Source organism: Nerophis ophidion, linkage group LG26 (assembly GCF_033978795.1).
Source record: "Nerophis ophidion isolate RoL-2023_Sa linkage group LG26, RoL_Noph_v1.0, whole genome shotgun sequence".
Lineage (NCBI taxonomy): Eukaryota > Metazoa > Chordata > Actinopteri > Syngnathiformes > Syngnathidae > Nerophis > Nerophis ophidion.
In genome coordinates, this window is record NC_084636.1 from 28,817,520 (window position 1) to 28,835,596 (window position 18,077).

General features: G+C 37.3%; 1 protein-coding gene across 2 annotated transcripts in view; it reads right to left on the bottom strand.

The window, feature by feature from the left end:
- LOC133543801 (zinc finger protein GLIS1) overlaps positions 1-18,077 on the bottom strand; it is a 338,673-nt gene that overhangs the window by 265,248 nt on the left and 55,348 nt on the right. Inside the window, exons 4-5 of one of the 2 annotated variants that reach the window (XM_061888592.1) lie at positions 9,026-9,136; positions 3,658-3,750 (exon numbers count right to left, since the gene is read on the bottom strand). The gene's annotated coding sequence lies outside the window, so the exon portion shown is untranslated. The remainder of the gene's footprint in view (positions 1-3,657; positions 3,751-9,025; positions 9,137-18,077) is intronic. The other variant, XM_061888593.1, reaches the window with a different exon arrangement.

The following is an 18,077-nucleotide window of genomic DNA, read 5'->3' on the forward strand; positions in this document are numbered from 1 at the left end:
AACAAAAGGTGAGTGACGCTAAGAAAAGGCATTAAGGCTTAGGGAAGGCTATGCAAAACTGAACTGGCTTACAAATAAACAAAAACAGAATGTTGGACGACAGCAAAGACTTACAGCATGCCGAGCAGAGATGGCGTCCACAAAGTACGTCAGTACATGACATGACAATCAACAATGTCCACACAAAGAAGGATTAAAAACAACTTAAATAGTCTTAATTGCTAAAACGTTGAACTGTTTTTAAATTTTTAACTGTCTTTTTATCCTATAAATTTCTCTTAAGATAATTAGAATCTGCTTTTTCTATGTGCATATATATTTGTGTGTATTTTACCTCTATTTTAAATTATATATTTTAGCCTGTCCTTTGCCTGTATTTCTTTGTGATGTCCAGCCCTTTGTTTTTCAACTGTGGTTGGTCTTAAAGGGTTTTATAAATAAAGTTGGCAAGGTGCAAGATGGTAAAACAAAGCAGGTGCGAGGAATAGCGCTCAAAAGGAAGAAAAGAAAATGCTGCAGGAAAATACCGACAAAACAGGAAGAGCCACCAAAATAGGAGCGCAAAACAAGAATTAAAACACTTCACACAGGAAAACACCAAAAAACTCCAAATATGTCACGACGTGATGTGACAGGGCGTGGTTATGGTTTGAATTCATATCCAACAATTGCGGGAAAAACTTTTTACTGTCAATATCGGCTGCTGAGTTAATTTTTTAAATTTTTCTGCTGGTGGTGTGCCTCCACATTTTTTAAATGAAAAAAAATGTGCCTTGGTTAAAAAAAGGTTGAAAAACACTGACCTATACCACCTCAGAAAACACTTGACTCTACAAGTACCACCTAAACACTAACAATAAAATACAGTAGCATAGTAGGCCTAAGTATTTATTAAAAACAAGGCAGAAGTTTTTTAAAGATGTATATTTAATATGTTGCCCACTGTAACATTACACAGTTTCAACAGTAACACTGTGTTTATTTAATTAAGTAATTATTTGGCATACCACTAGATGAAGCCCACCTACCAAAGTATGAGAATCGCTGCTCTAAGTGATTCCTAACTAAGAAAAATACAACTTTTGGAATTTGTTATCTGGTCTGAAAACTACTATTTAGTTAGGTATTGTTCATGTGTCCATGCCAGCGATGCACGGTGACAGGCAGGGTTTACTTTTTCCATTTCCGGTATTGGAGCCTTGCGTATTGGCTGATGCTGATATTGATCAGGTACGATATCAGCACAAATCATCCATACAGTAATTCCTCGTTTGGCGCCGTTAATTGGTCCAGGCATGACGGCTAGAAATACATTTCTGCAAAGTAGAAATCATTTATTATATATATTTTTTAAACTACCGTATTTTTCGGACTATAAGGCACAGTTTTTTTTTCATAGTTTGGCCAGGGGTGTGACTTATACTCAGCAGCGACTTATGTGTGAAATTATTAACACATTACCGTAAAATAGGGGTCACCAACGCGGTGCCCGTGGGCACCAGGTAGCCCGTAAGGACCAGATGAGTAGCCCGCTGGCCTGTTATAAAAATAGCTCAAATAGCAGCACTTACCAGTGAGCTGCCTCTATTTTTTAAATTATATTTATTTACTAGCAAGCTGGTCTTGCTTTGCTCGACATTTTTAATTCTAAGAAAGACAAAACTCAAATAGAATTTGAAAATCCAAGAAAATATTTTAAAGACTTGTTCTTCACTTGTTTAAATAAATTCATTTTTTTACTTTGCTTCTTATAACTTTCAAAAAGACAATTTTAGAGAAAAAATACAAACTTAAAAAGGATTTTAGGATTTTTAAACACATATACCTTTTTACCTTTTAAATTCCTTCCTCTTCTTTCCTGACAATTTAAATCAATGTTCAAGTAAATAGATGTTTTTATTTGTAAAGAATAATAAATACTTTTTAATTTAATTCTTCATTTTAGCTTCTGTTTTTTTGCTGAAGAATATTTGTGAAATATTTATTTAAACTTATTAAGATTAAAATAAAAATAAAAAGATTCTGGCAAATCTAGAAAATCTGTAGAATCAAATTTAAATCTTATTTCAAAGTATTTTGAATTTCTTTTAAAAAATTTGTTCTGAAAAATCTAGAATAAAAAATGATTTGTCTTTGTTAGAAATATAGCTTGGTCCAATTTGTTATATATTCTAACAAAGTGCAGATTGGATGTTAACCTATTTAAAACATGTCATCAAAATTCTAAAATGAATCTTAATCAGGAAAAATTACTAATGATGTTCCATAAATTCTTTAATTTCGAATTTTGAATTTTAAAGAGTCGAAATTGAAGATAAACTATGTTTCAAAATTAAATTTTCATTTTTTTCGTGTTTTCTCCTCTTTTAAACCGTTCAATTAAGTGTTTTTTTCATCATTTATTCTCTCCGAAAAACCTTCCGTAAAAGGAAAAAAAATGTACGATGGAATGGCAGACAGAAATGCCCTTTTTTTTTAATGTATATATAGATTTATTTATTAAAGCTAAATTGAGCAAATTGGCTATTTCTGGCAATTTATTTAAGTGTGTATTAAACTGGTAGCCCTTCACATTAATCAGTACCCAAGAAGTAGCTCTTGGTTTTAAAAAGGTTGGTGACCCCTGCCGTAAAATATCAAATAATATTATTTAGCTCATTTACGTAAGAGACTAGACGTAAGATTTCATGGGATATAATGATTAGGAGTGACAGATAGTTTGGTAAACGTATAGCATGTTCTATATGTTATAGTTATTTGAATGACTCTTACCATAATATGTTACGTTAACATACCAGGCACCTTCTCAGTTGGTTATTTATGCCTCATATAACATACACTTATTCAGCCTGTTCACTATTCTTTATATATTTTAAATTGCCTTTCAAATGTTTGTTCTTGGTGTTGGGTTTTATGAAATAAATTTTCCCAAAAAATGCGACTTATACTCCAGTGCGACTTATATATGTTTTTTCCTTCTTTATTATGCATTTTCGGCAGGTGCGACTTATACTCCGGAGCAACTTATACTCCGAAAAATAAGGTACCTTTACTAACTTCTATCAAACATTTTTTAACATTTTAAATAATACCAAATACCTGTATTTTTTGGTACTGGTTCCAAATTGGTCCAGGAGGACCGTTAAGATTCTGGACAAATGATACCGCGACCTGTATTTTTTGTCTTTAGCTCGCCGTTGTAATTATGACACGCTGTCACATTCACTTCAGATGGCCCTGCTATACGCATGAAGAATCAGCTTGGAATAATGACAAATAAGTAAGCAACGCCATACCAAAGTTTGTAAAGCAAAATTATTTCCTCCTAGTCCCTTTAAAGGGTACGCACGCTACTAAGAGTTAATATTGGTTTAAAGTGATCGCGCTTTACTGACGACCGGCGCTATCGTGCTTCAGCGATCCAGTAATAATCCACAGGCCAATATTATTCCATTTAAAAATGTGAAAAATGGAAGTACTATAATAATGCATGAAGTTGCTTTGAAGCAATATAGCATCCGCTAACAGGTCTCTATAGTCGCCAACTGACGTCACTCAATTGCACCGCATTTCAAAACACACCTTGCTTAAATGTGTTTTAATTCATTCTGTCTCTTAACTCTACAAACTGGACTATCAAGCATTACACTTGCTCACCGAGTCTTTTCATTTATATCGCACGTACTGCACAAACATCCGCAGCTGTCAACACTCAATATGGTCTCCGGTCCACCACTCAAATACGTCCATCTGCAACATAAACACAAATAACAATTTCTATTGTTACAAAATGCACACCCACCTAACATAGTAGTTGACTGTATTGATGTATATTTTATATAGCATGTAAAAGGTATGTGCTTTGCACACGGTTACAATACATAAATATTATGTAAAGCTGAGTGTAAATGCAAATAATAGTAACACATTGATGGATCTGTGTGGTGTGTACAAGATGACATGACAATTGCATTGCATTTCGCACTACACATAGCTGACTTGTTCAAGACTTAAAGATAGATAGATAGATAGATAGATAGATAGATAGATAGATAGATAGATAGATAGATAGATAGTACTTTATTGAAGCAGGTACTGATAAAATACTTCTCTGCTGTGCAATGTTACACAACAATGGTGGTGTACAACCTCTTGTGCTTATGGCAATGGTAATTAATTTTTTTCACATCTTTTTAATACCGTATACATATAATACCGGTAAGAGTACCAATGAATACCTGTATTGATAGGAATATTGATAGTTGTATCGGTATCGATAAAATCATAACGATAAACATCCCCACCAGTTAGTCACCTTAACAATCTTTTAATCCAATATGGTAGAATATCGGTATTATCTTCGACCCAACTCTCTTATTTGAGTAACACATTAGGAGTGTTACTAAAACAGCCTTCTTTCATTTCCTTAACATCGCAAAATGTGTCACATTTCGTCCACTAGCGACGCTGAGATCATTATTCATGCATTCATTACGTCTCGTCTTGATTACTGTAACGTATTATTTTAGGGTCTCCCTATGTCGAGCAGTAAGAGATAATAGTTGGTACAAAATGCGGCTGCTAGACTTTTGACAAGAACAAGAAAGTTTGATCATATTACGCCTGTACTGGCTCACCTGTTCTGCCTTCCTGTGCAACTTTTAGTACTTACGTATAAAATACTAAACAGTCTAGTTCCATCTTATCTTTCAAATTGTATTGTACCATATGTCCCGGCCAGAAATCTGCTTTCTGAGAACTACGGCTTATTAATGATTCAGAGAGCACCAAAAAAAAGTCTGCGTGCTATAGAGCGTTTTCTATTTGGGCTCCAGTACTCTCGAATGCCTCAGAAGCCTTTAAGTCCCATCTTAAAACTCACTTATACACCCTAACCTTTAAAAACGGGCCGATTTTTAGCCCAGTTGATCTGCCGTCTCTCTTTTCTGCTGTGCCCTTCTCTCCCACGGCGGATTTGCTAGCTGTTCAAAGTTGGGACCCGGGATGGACCACTGCTCTTTACATCAGTTGGTGATATATATCGGCGCTGCTTACTTGTCTACATACAGTGCGGCAAAAAAGTATTTAGTCAGCCACCGATTGTCATCATTTTAAGTGGGAGAACTTGCACAGAGGTCTGTAATTTTCATCATAGGTACACTTCAACTGTGAGAGACAGAACGTGGGGAAAAAATCCAGGAATTCACATTGTAGGAATTTTAAAGCATTTATTTGTAAATTATGGTGGAAAATAAGTATTTGGTCAACCATTCAAAGCTCTCACTGATGGAAGGAGGTTTTGGCTCAAAATCTCACGATACATGGCCCCATTCATTCTTTCCTTAACACGGATCAATCGTCCTTTCCACTTAGCAGAAAAACAGCCCCAAAGCATGATGTTTCCACCCCCATGCTTCACAGTAGGTATGGTGTTCTTGGGATGCAACTCAGTATTCTTCTTCCTCCAAACACGATGAGTTGAGTTTATACCAAAATGGATACATGGATGATACACCAGAGGATTGGGAGAATATCATGTGGTCAGATGAAACCAAAATAGAACTTTTTGGTATGAACTCAACTCGTCGTGTTTGGAGGAAGAAGAATACTGAGTTGCATCCCAAGAACACCACACCTACTGTGAAGCATGGGGGTGGAAACATCATGCTTTGGGGCTGTTTTTCTGCTAAGGGGACAGGACAATTGATCCGTGTTAAGAAAAGAATGAATCGGGCCATGTATCGTGAGATTTTGAGCCAAAACCTCCTTCCATCAGTGAGAGTTTTGAATGGTTGACCAAATACTTGTTTTCCACCATAATTTACATTCTTTAAAATTCCTATGATGTGAATTCTTGGATTTTTTTTTTCACATTCTGTCTCTCACAGTTGAAGTGTACCTATGATGAAAATTACAGACCTCTGTCATTATTTTAAGTGGGAGAACTTGCACAATCGGTGGCTGACTAAATACTTTTTTGCCCCACTGTACTATGAAACGGACTCTTACGTTATTAACTGTATCCACTCGGCATCCAGTGCACCAGTCACCCCAGGGGGGTCCCCACATCTGCAGTCCCTTGTAAGGTTTCTCGTTGTTCCCAATGGGTGAAGTTTTTTTCTTGGCCTGATGTGGGATCTGAGCAGAGTATGTCATCGTTGCTTGTGCAGCCCTTTGAGACATTTGTGATGAAGGGCTTTTATAAGTAAACCTATGAATGATTGATTGACTGATAATGCTGAGTGAGGCTGAGCCAACCAGTGGCCACAATACTGAACAGCGTGCTTTGATTGGTTTGGTCTCATCTAGTGTCCAATAAAATGTAGTATTGACATTTCGACAGGAGCTCTCTGTAGATTTTAGAAAACCTTCTGAAAACCCAAGTCAAAGGTTCTCGATGTGATGCACCACATTGGGTTGTTTTTTTAACGGACAATACTGCAACAATGAAAGTTAAAGATCCTCTATGTAAGGAACTACTAGGATGCTATTTTTAAGAACCTACAGTCAAAACACTGGTCAAATATTCTCTATGGTTTTGTGGAATAACCCTGCTTTAAATCAATACATACGTCTTTGCATTAGCTGTTTTGATTTACACTGTCGGATAGGAGTTCCTTTTGACAGTACGTGTATTAGTGTGGTTATAGTTTTGATGTAAAACTATTATTCCAAGAGCCGCTGTTTAATATTTTGCATGGTTTTCTGGCTAAATTTTAGATAAATTCAACCAAAACCAGCATTATTGGTAATATTGTTACTTGACATTTTGAATTAGTTTTGAAAAAAATATTATATTATTCATAATTTCTTATTAAATTGCATTAAATAACTAGTCAAGTGTGTTTAAATGAGAGAAAAAGCAAGCTGCTATTTTCCAGAACCTCTTTATGCTGTTATGCAGCGCCATCTAGCGGCTATGACCTGAAAGTCCCCCATTTGTAGCAAATAACACAAGCGTGTTGTTGGGTTTATGTGAGCTTGCACTGCTTTCTAAAAAGGGTGTGTGTTCGTTTTAATGATGTCACAATCTGGGCGGAACGTTGCCTGACTGGAAGAACTGGATCCGATGTTGCCTTTGGAGCAGTTGGAAAACTGGAACTTGAAACAATTGTTTGAGTAAGGGTCTCACTGTTCCCTTCATGGAACCTTTATCAAGGGGACTCTGTACTGGTTTGCAAAATCCATCCATCCATTTTGTACAGCTTGTCTCTTTCTGGATTGCGGGGGGCTGGAGCCTAGCCCATGCAACTGCACTCGGGTGGAAGGCAGGGTACACCCTAGACCAGGGGTTGGCAACCCAAAATGTTGAAAGAGCCACAATGGACCAACAACACAAAAAACAAAAATCTGTCTGGAGCAGCAAAAACTAAAAAAGGCATATATAAGTCTTATAATGAAGGCAACACATGACAAAAGTGTCTATATTAGCTATAATAGCCTACTATCAAAATGACTATGTGTCGCAGGGTGACGCAAATCTTCGTTGACAGAAATGTTTAAATGTAATATTTATTGTACACATTTTTACAACTTTAGAAACCATTAGTAAATCAGAGGCTACTCAGAAAGTGAGATAACTCCTGGAAATGACCGGCTTTTAATGGCCAAAGGTACAGATGTGTGTGTCCAAGTTAAATGAAACGGCAGGCTGTTTTCTTTTAATAGATTCATTACAATCTTTGGCAAGCTAGGTAATATTTGCTGTGGTCTGGAACAACATGGGAACACAGATAACTATCTGAAATGCAGCCAATATTACATACAGATAGTGTCATGAGACATGCAGAACTAAATTTTATACAAAGAGGATAAAAGTAAACGATATTAAATGAGCTCAAATATACCTACAAATGAGACATGATGCAATATGTACATACAGCTAGCCTAAATAGCATATTAGCATTGATTAGCTTGCAGTGATGCACTGACCAAATATGCCTGATTAGCCCTCCAACAAGTCAATATCAACAAAAGCGCACCTTGAATGTTTGATGGACAAAATGAGACAAAGAAGGAGTGGGAAATTTTACACGTAAACTGTTGCGTCCCATTTTTTTCCATTTTCAATCCTTTTAAAAATGCTCCATGGAGTCACTAGGGCGGCACTTAAGAGCTGCATGCGGCTCGCTTACCCCCGCCCTAGATAAGTTGCCATTTCATCGCAGGGCCAACACAGACAGACAACATTCACACTCACATTCACACACTAGGGCCAACTTAGTCCACTGATGCAAAATTAAGTGCACTACATAGCTTCCACCAGCAGAGGCCCTGTTGATTCAGCCCCAATTGACCCTCAACTAGTTTGCTGTCAAAACAAGTACAATAAATGACATCAGCTATAAGCTATTATCCAATCAATATGCTGTATCAGTTCTGAAAAATATTAGAAAAAATATGAATGTCATTCCCATTTCAATTTGTAAACATGTGTAAAATAGATTAAACACAATGAAAATAAAAATAATGGATAGGTATGTTTGTTGATGACGTTGCTGGATGCACTGTTGATTCAATCCTACAAGTTTGCGGTCAAAAGAAGTACAACAACCACATCACCTAAAGCAGTGGTCCCAAACCACCGGGCCGCGGCCCAGTACCGGGCCGTGGCCCGATTGGTACCGGGCTGCAGCCCGATTGGTACCGGGCTGCAGAATAATTTTCTATTCTTTTTGGGTTTTTTTAAATAAATAAATATATATATTTTTTTAATTAAATCAACATAAAACACAATATTCACTTATACACAGTGCACCAACCACAAAAACATCTCTTTTTCATGACAAAGAAAAAATAAATAAATTATTAAGCGTTGACCGATCCTCGGATACAAAAAGGTTGGGGACCACTGACCTAAAGATTATTGTACATCCAAGTCTTCCATTCTGAGGAGTATACATAAATAAATATAGAAACATAGTGTCCTTAATAACAATACAAGACATTTAGCCAGTTTAAAAAATATTGACCATCATTCAAGTGTATTAATAGGTTAAACCGTTAAAGTTAATGATGTACTCACCTCTTTGACCCACTTTGCTGTGCTGGTGAGATCATTCCCTTCGCATAAAACAGCTTGTTTTCTGACGCCAACTCCATTTCGGTTTCATGATCTTCTACTCCTTCCATTGCTCTATGTTGGCATAAAAATAAAAATTAAAAAAAGCCAGTTTGTGGATTTGATCCTTCTTAACCTGCCATTTTACAACTTGCTTACTAAAAATACAATTATTACAAAAAATATTCAAAGGAAGACTAATGGACACCTGTCCTATTTTGTTAAGTAAAATGCATTTCTACAGAACAGCAACCCCATTCAACCAATGTCAAAACAGCAGGGTACATATAAAGTTTTCCAAATTGATTTGGAATTGACAAGATCAAAAGATATAAAAAGAAAGTTAAGCAAAATGGGACATGCGAGGGTAGTTAAAGCGCCCCAAAAGATGAAAAATGTATACAAATATACCAAAGCAAACCCTGTAGTGGTATTTTACTTACATGTTTGGTTCTGTGATGTGATTAGTTTACACATTAGCAACACCCAGCGAGCATTAAAAAAAAGTACATTTTTAGCTGGCTCCCACCAACTGTGACATTAAAAATATGTACATGTTGAAACATGTTTTATTCTCAAGCAAGTTTTAAATATCAACTAATTAAATCAATGATACTGTTTTTAAAAACAGCTGCAATATTAAAGTAATATAACTCACTCCATAAATTAGTGTTTGCCACCTTCCTGTTCCTTATTTCCTTGCATGTTTGTCACATTTAGATGTTTTAGAACAGGGGTGCCCATTACGTCGATCGCGAGCTACCAGTCGACCGCGGGGGGTGTGTCAGTCGATCTCGAGCCAGGCTTTTAAACAAAATAGACCTAAAAATTAGTAATCATCAATCTTCACCAAGACGTCACTTAAATGACATTCACGGTACCGGAGGGTCTTGTGAGATGACGCTGGCTGCTGCAAGATCATTATTATGAAAATATGACCGAGAGGAAGGCGAGAAACACTTTTTATTTCAACAGACTCTCGCGCCGTACCTTCCATCAAAACTCTAATGGCCGACTGCACATTTCCTATCTTCACAATAAAAGCCCTGCTTCATGCTGCCTGCGCTAACTAAATACAGAGTCTCGGAAAACTGGCGTGCACAAGCGATCCCTCAGAAAGCTGGCGTGCACATCACTTTCATAATAATGAACTGGCAGCAGCCAGCGTCATCTCACAAGACCCTCGGGTGCCGTGAATGTCAATCAAGCAAGCTACGGAATTTGCCGCCAATGTTTTTCTTGTAAAGTGTATGGAAGCTGGATGAATTAGATGCCAAAAACCAACCACTTTCATGTGATATTGTACAGAAAGGACAACTTTTTTTCTCCTCCATTTGAAAATTACTGTCTGATTCCAATCAATGCAAGTCATCAGAATCAGGTAATACACCAACTTATATTCTTGTCTTCGTGAAAGAAAGACATCTATGTGTTACACATGCTTGTATTATCTTTAAACACATTTAACTTGTTTACAAAAATGTCTCTTTCATAAATAAATAAATATAAATGATATATGTAAATGAGGTAGATCCCCTCGAGTTGGTCAATTGAAAAGTAGCTCGCCTGCAGAAAAAGTGTGGGCACCCCTGCTTTAGATCATCAATGAAATTTGAACATTGGTTAAAGACAATACAACTAAATACAAAATACAGCTTTTTAAATGAAGGTTATTATTAAGGAAGACAAAAATCCAAATCTACTTGGCCCGGTGTGTAAAACTGATTGCCCACCTTGTTAACACAGAACTTAGATGTGGTTTATCACACATGAGTTCAGTTTCTCTAGCCACATCCCAGCTTAACTGTTGCAACACATTTTCTCAATCCAGAAAATACTAAGGACATGCTGACAAAGTGAAGTAAACCAAAAGATCCCCAAAAGCTGGACATCATGCCGCGGTCTAAAGAAATTCAGGAACAAATGATAAATAAAGTATTCAGATGCTTCAATCTGGAAGAGGTTACAAAGTTATTTCTAAAGCTTTAGGACTCCAGGGAACTACGGTTAGAGCCATTACCAACAAGAGGCGAAAACCAGAGTGGCCGGTAAACTAATATTACCCAAAGAGCACAGTGACGACTTATCTAAGAGGTCAAAAAAGACCCCACAACAACATCCAAAGAACTGCAGGCCTTCCATGCCTCAGTGAAAGTCAGTGTTTATGGCTCCACTATACGAAACACACCGGGTGAAAACGGCCTGCACGGCAGAGTTCCAAGACAAAAATCATTGCTGATCAAAAAAACATTAGGCTCATCTCAATTTTGCCAAAAAACATATTGATGATCCAGAATACCTTTGAGAGAATATTTTTTGGTCTGACAAGAACAAATTCAACTTTTGGAAGGTGTCTTGTTACATTTGGTGCAAAAGTAACACAGCTTTTCAGACAAAAGAACAACTACCTTGTCAAATTTGATGGTGGTAGTGTGATGATCTGGGGTTGTTTTGTTGCTTCAGGGCCTAGAAGACTTGCTGTACTAAATGGAGCCATAAATTATGCTGTCTACCAAAAATCCTGAAGGAGAATTTCCAGCCCACCTGTTCATGACCTGTAGCTGAAGCATACTTGAGTTCTGTAGCAGGACAGAGATCCAAAACACACCAGCAAATTTACCTCTGAACTGAAGAAAAACAAAATGAAGACTTTGGAGTGGCTGAGTCAAAGTCCTGACCTGAATCCTATTGAGATGCTGTGGCATGACCTTTAAAAAAACGATTCATGCTCAAACCTTTTAGTGTTGCTGAATTACAATAATTCAGCAAAGATGAGCGGGCCAAAATTAGTCCACAGCGCTGTCAGACTCATTGCAAGTTATTGCAAACGCTTGATTGCAGTTGTTGCTGGCAAAAGTTGCCCAACCAGTAATTAGGTTTAGGGGGCATTTAGTTTTTCACACAGGGACATAGAGGTTTGGATTTGTTCTTAATAATAAAAAATGCATTTTGTTTCCACTTGTGTTGTCTTTGACGAATATCTAAATGTTTGATTTGAAACATTAAGTGCGACAAACATACAAAAAAATTATACTCAGGAATAGGATCAAGGATTTGAATATTTTAATGCTAACTACATATATTGCCAGCATACACATACAGTACACCTAATTAGTATGTTGATCTTAACATCATATTTCTGCACATCGTTCTTAAAATGTATCATTAGGTATTACTGTAAATGGTTAATTCTAAATAGGATTACAAAATTCCGGGAATATTACAAGTTGGAAACTTTCCATGAGAATTAACGGGAATTAATGGAAAAATAATGGGAATAAACATTAAATGCAACACACTAGATCTTGCAACATGATTATTAGCTAAAACAACCTGATTTAAGGCAAATTCAATAGAATTTCAACCCTTTCCTGTGCATTCCTCCATCACATGCACAGATAATTCCAGCATGTTACACACTCGAGCAGGGCTATTGAGGCCACACTAGTATTTGAACCCAAGGACTTCATCCAGTCAGGTAAGTTTTGATGATATTACTGGGGTGAATATATTTGGTCTACGGCAGGGGTGCCCATTACGTCGATCGCGAGCTACCAGTCGACCGCGAGCTACCAGTCGACCGCGGGGGGGGTCATCAATCTTCACCACTTAAATGACATTCACGGTACCGGAGGGTCTTGTGAGATGACGCTGGCTGCTGCAAGATCATTATTATGAAAATATGACCGAGAGGAAGGCGAGAAACACTTTTTATTTCAACAGACTCTCGCGCCGTACCTTCCGTCAAAACTCTAAAGGCCGACTGCACATTTCCTATCTTCACAATAAAAGCCCTGCTTCATGCTGCCTGCGCTAACTAAATACAGAGTCTCGGAAAACTGGCGTGCACAAGCGATCCCTCAGAAAGCTGGCGTGCACATCACTTGTGCACGCCAGCTTTCAGAGACTCTTATTTTGTTAGCGCAGGCAGCATGAAGCAGGGCTTTTATTTGTGAAGATAGGAAATGTGCAGTCGGCCTTTAGAGTTTTGACGGAAGGGACGGCGCGAAAGTCTGTTGAAATAAAAAGTGTTTCTCGCCTTCCTCTCTGTCATTTTTTCATAATAATGAACTGGCAGCAGCCAGCGTCATCTCACAAGACCCTCGGGTGCCGTGAATGTCAATCAAGCAAGCTACGGAATTTGCCGCCAATGTTTTTCTTGTAAAGCGTATGGAAGCTGGATGAATTAAATGCCAAAAACCAACCACTTTCATGTGGTATTGTACAGAAAGGACAACTTTTTTTCTCCTCCATTTGAAAATGTGGGCGTTATCATCATTACTGTCTGATTCCAATCAATGCAAGTCATCAGAATCAGGTAATACACCAACTTATATTCTTGTCTTCGTGAAAGAAAGACATCTATATGTGTTACACATGCTTGTATTATCATTTAACTTGTTTACAAAAATGTCTCTTTCATAAATAAATAAATATAAATGATATATATAAATGAGGTAGATCCCCTCGAGTTGGTCAATTGAAAAGTAGCTCGCCTGCAGAAAAAGTGTGGGCACCCCTAATCTACGGTATTTAAGTTTAATAGGAGGTGTAATTGCTTGTTACTGTATGACTGTAGACTACTCCAGCAGACTTCCACTCAAGGTAGCTAGCTGTTCCTGCACTTGTTAAATGATTTTGGGGCCAATATCTCTGATTAGCTAGGTTTATGTACCACTACAGTCTCATAATGAACCAAAAATATTTCTCCGTTAGCAGTAATGCTAATTCTCTCTGTGTTAAATCCCATTCATTTCAATGTGGAAGTAGTGTCAAAGCGCTTTGAGTACTTTGAAGGTAGAAAAGCGCTATACAAGTACAACCCATTTATTTATGCGAACAACGTTAGCGATCCGAATTTACCTTTTTTGTGATCTGTAAAGTTCAACTAGCAAATACTAAATCAAAACGTGTAGTTTCCTCTGCCTTCTGTTCTGCTAGCCATTCTGTTGTCATACAAGAATGTAGCGTATAGTTTGATTTATTATGCTGATTGAGTGTTCATTTATTCATCGAGACTATTTCTATTCATTTGTCCATCGGTAAAATATTTTTAAAAACTGCTTCATTTTTTTAGCTGACTATATCTGTGTGTGGCATTGCATTAGTGTTTTACAAGAATAAATAAATGCAAACACAATAATGCCACGTACACCATCTGTTGTGTGGAGACATTTTACCCCAACCAATGCAGGCGGAAAGGCTGTGTACATTTGCAAATACTGTGCAAAGAGCTACGTCAAAAATGCCACAAAGATGCAGCAGCATATAGACACATGCTCAATAATATATCATTATTGTAATTCCCCATTAATTCACATATATTCCTATTAATTCCCATGGACGGTGTCCAACGTTGAATGATCAAAAAATGGTCAATATTTCCAAACTTCCCGAGCTTAACTTCCAGTGGTAAATTTCCGGAAAGTTTGCGGAAATTTACCGGAAACTATCTACTCCTTTGCAACTCTAGTTCTAAATAACACATATAAAGAGACACACAGAGCCCTGACATGCGGGTGTGAGGAATTTGCGTGCGGCAATAATCAAGATAGGCCAGCGGAAGGAGAAATTACCATGGAAACCAAAATCAGATAGGACAAAGACAACGCAACCCCACTTTGAAACACTATCGGTCCTTGGGAAGAAGGAGAAGACAGACAATTTGCAAGGAGCCAGAGGTGGCAGGGTGTCTCCCTTTCCCTGCCTGTGGCCATGCGGGAATTGTATTTATTTGCTTCAAACAATCACACTGCAAAATAAATCTGAGATGGGGAATCTGAAAATTGACAAAGACTTGGTGAGCTTTATTAAAGGTTAAATGAACATGTGTAGGTGAAAAAGTTCCCCTCTCTTCAGGGGCAAACACTGTTTCACACCACTTTGTTGGTTAATTAACAGCTAGATTTTAATGTAGATAAATAGCTAAAACAACCGTAGGTTTTATTGTGCTATAGGTAGCCTCGCTTTTATAGCTTATGGTTACCATCTGTCCCTTGAAAAACGCAATCGTCCCATATTTAGAAATAAAAGTGCGCATTTTGTACTGAGCTGTCTAGAGAGCACTTTGACCCATATTTTTACAATGGGTTTAAATGGCCAACAGAGCAAACTACTCATTAATCGGTGAAGTTAATCGGTAGCCAACTGATTTGTATTCATGTTCTCAGGTTGGTGAAGTGTGTTGCTACCTGACAAGTTCAGAAAGACCCGATTGGTTTATGCAGGCGCAAAGCTTATGTCATTTTCATCAACTTGTATGTGCGCAGCATGGTTTTCGTTTTTTTTTGTAATCTTTATTTTATTAACAATGTCATATAAAAGATTACAACAACAAAAAAAACGCAATTTTAAAATACAGTATTTTAAAACCGTACTGATCCGTACGGAAACCTGAGTGATGTGTTCAGCAACCTTAAATGGAAAATAAAATCGATTTTTGACATGATTTATATCCCTTGTTTATTTTTATATTTGTTTACCCTTTTACTTATAAGTAAGCTATTCAATTTATACAAAACATTGAAATATCCAGAACGTGACGTCGCAGAAGCTCTGTCGTAAAATATTTCCAAGTCCAGAAAATGACATAACCTACGCGCATACGTTGACCGATCGGGTTGTTTGGTATCGGCCGGCGGTGACAAAGTGAAAAGAGGCAATTATTTTGTATTCATGCTCCAGAGTTGGCATTCCCTGTAAAGTTAAAGGATAAAAAATTATTATTTGTATTCAACTGACGTGACATCCTGCTCATAAGCATGCCAGACTTGATGTGGTAATCAAGAGAGTGTGTGATGGCATTTTGCTTTTGTCGAAGAAAAATGGCCTATGCTTGCGTTATCTTAGGCTGTTAGAACCGTTCCAATCGCGAAAACTATAAAATTGTGCAATATTTTACAAAACAGCGACAAGAAAAGTGGCTCTCGAATATAGCACTACAGTCCAAGTGAGCATAGTCGAAGAACACACAAGTCTGCAGTGATCACTTTGTTAAAGGATTGTTTGATATACTTTAAACATTTAGCATTTCCCTCTTAGGTATCTTCATATTACGTGTATTTTATCTTGTTTCAGGGTTCTTAAAATGCATCTTTGCTACGAGTGTTTCGTAAACCACCAACTCGGCGAGTCTAAACAAAAGAAAGCAAATGTGAGCAAAACCAAAGATAACTGAGGTTTAATCAAAGGCAGCAATTATAAACAAAGCTTTCAGAACCACAAAATGTTCCTCCTTGTCCATGTGATGTCAGATGAAACAAAAATTGGGCTGTTTGGCCACAATATGTTTGGAGGAAAAAAGGTGAGGCCTTTAATCCAAGGAACACCACCCTCCCGTCAAGCATGTGGTGATGGTATTATGCTCTTGGGTCTTGGGCGTAGTTGGTGTTCCAACAGAACAATGACCCCAAACTCACGTCAAAAGTGGTAAAGGAATGGCTTAATCAGGCTAGAATTAAGGTTTTAGATCAGCCTTCCCAAAGTCCTGACTTAAACGTGTGGACAATACTGAAGAAACAAGTCCATGTCAGAAAACCAACAAATTTAGCCAAACAGCACTAAAGAGGAATGGTGAAAAATTCAACCAGAAGCTTGCGGATGTCTACCAAAAGCCCCTTATTGCAGTGAAACTTGCCAAGGGACATGTAACCAAATATTAACTAACATTGCTGTATGTATACTTTTGACCCAGCAGATTTGGTCACATTTTCAGTAGACCCATAATAAATTCATAAAAGAACTAAATTTCATGAATGTTTTTCGTGACCAACAAGTATGTGCTCTAGTCACTCTATCACAAAAAATAATAGTTGTCGAAATTATTTGAAACTCAAGACAACCATTATGTTCTTTACAAGTGTATGTAAACTTTTGATTGTGACGATATATATATATATATATATATATATATATAGATATATATATATACACACACATACAGTACATACATACATACATACATATATACATACATACATATACATATATATATATATATATATATATATATATACATACATATATATTAGCCCTGCAATGAGGTGGCGACTTGTCCAGGGTGTACTCCGCCTTCCGCCCGATTGTAGCCGAGATAGGCGCCAGCGCCCCCCGCGACCCCAAAAGGGAATAAGCGGTAGAAAATGGATGGATGGATATATATACATACATATACACACACACTGTTGTTGCTTGTGCAGCCCTTTGATACACTTGTGATTTAGGGCTATATAAATGAACTTCAATTGAGTATATAACAATTTGGCAGTTTAAAACTGTCAGATAAATTAACTTGTTAAATCCGTGCAATAATAATGTGAGAAGAAGCAATCAACAGTGCAAGCGTTCATTTCGTCTCGTTGACTATTGCAATTCTCTTTTCACTCTCTTCAACAAGTCGATGCTAAAGGACTGTATAAAATACGGCTCCCAGACTTTTGACCAGTGCACCCAGAACAGCCCACATCACCCCCGTTCTATCCAGTCTTTATTGGCTTCCAGTTAAATTCCGCATTGGGCTTTAAAACTTTAGTCCTGACATTCCGTGCGTTGCATGGTGGGGCCCCTCATTACATTACTGACCCTACTCCTCAGGGCGCAGCCTCCGGTCTTCTAAAGATCCCCAAAACTTGTTTTAAAACCCGGGGAGACCTGCCATTCCAGGTTGTAGCTCACTGATTCTGGAACAATTTGCAGCAGTCCCTCAGTGATCTTGACTCTGTTGAAACTTTTAAGAAACATTTGAAAACTTCTCTTTTTAGTAGAGCTTTTAGTTAATGCACCTTTTAACCATCATTTTTAATCAACTTTGTATCTTTTTTATGATGTTGCCCCTGTTTTAATTAAATTGTTGTTTTACATTACCTATGTTTTGTACAGCTATTTGTGATTGCAGTATCTGTGAAAAGCACTTTACGAATACAATTTACTTACTTACTTACTAAGAAATTAACAAAGAAGAATTGTATGGATGTATTTCTTCGAAACTATTTTTTTTTCATATGGGTTAACTTAAGCC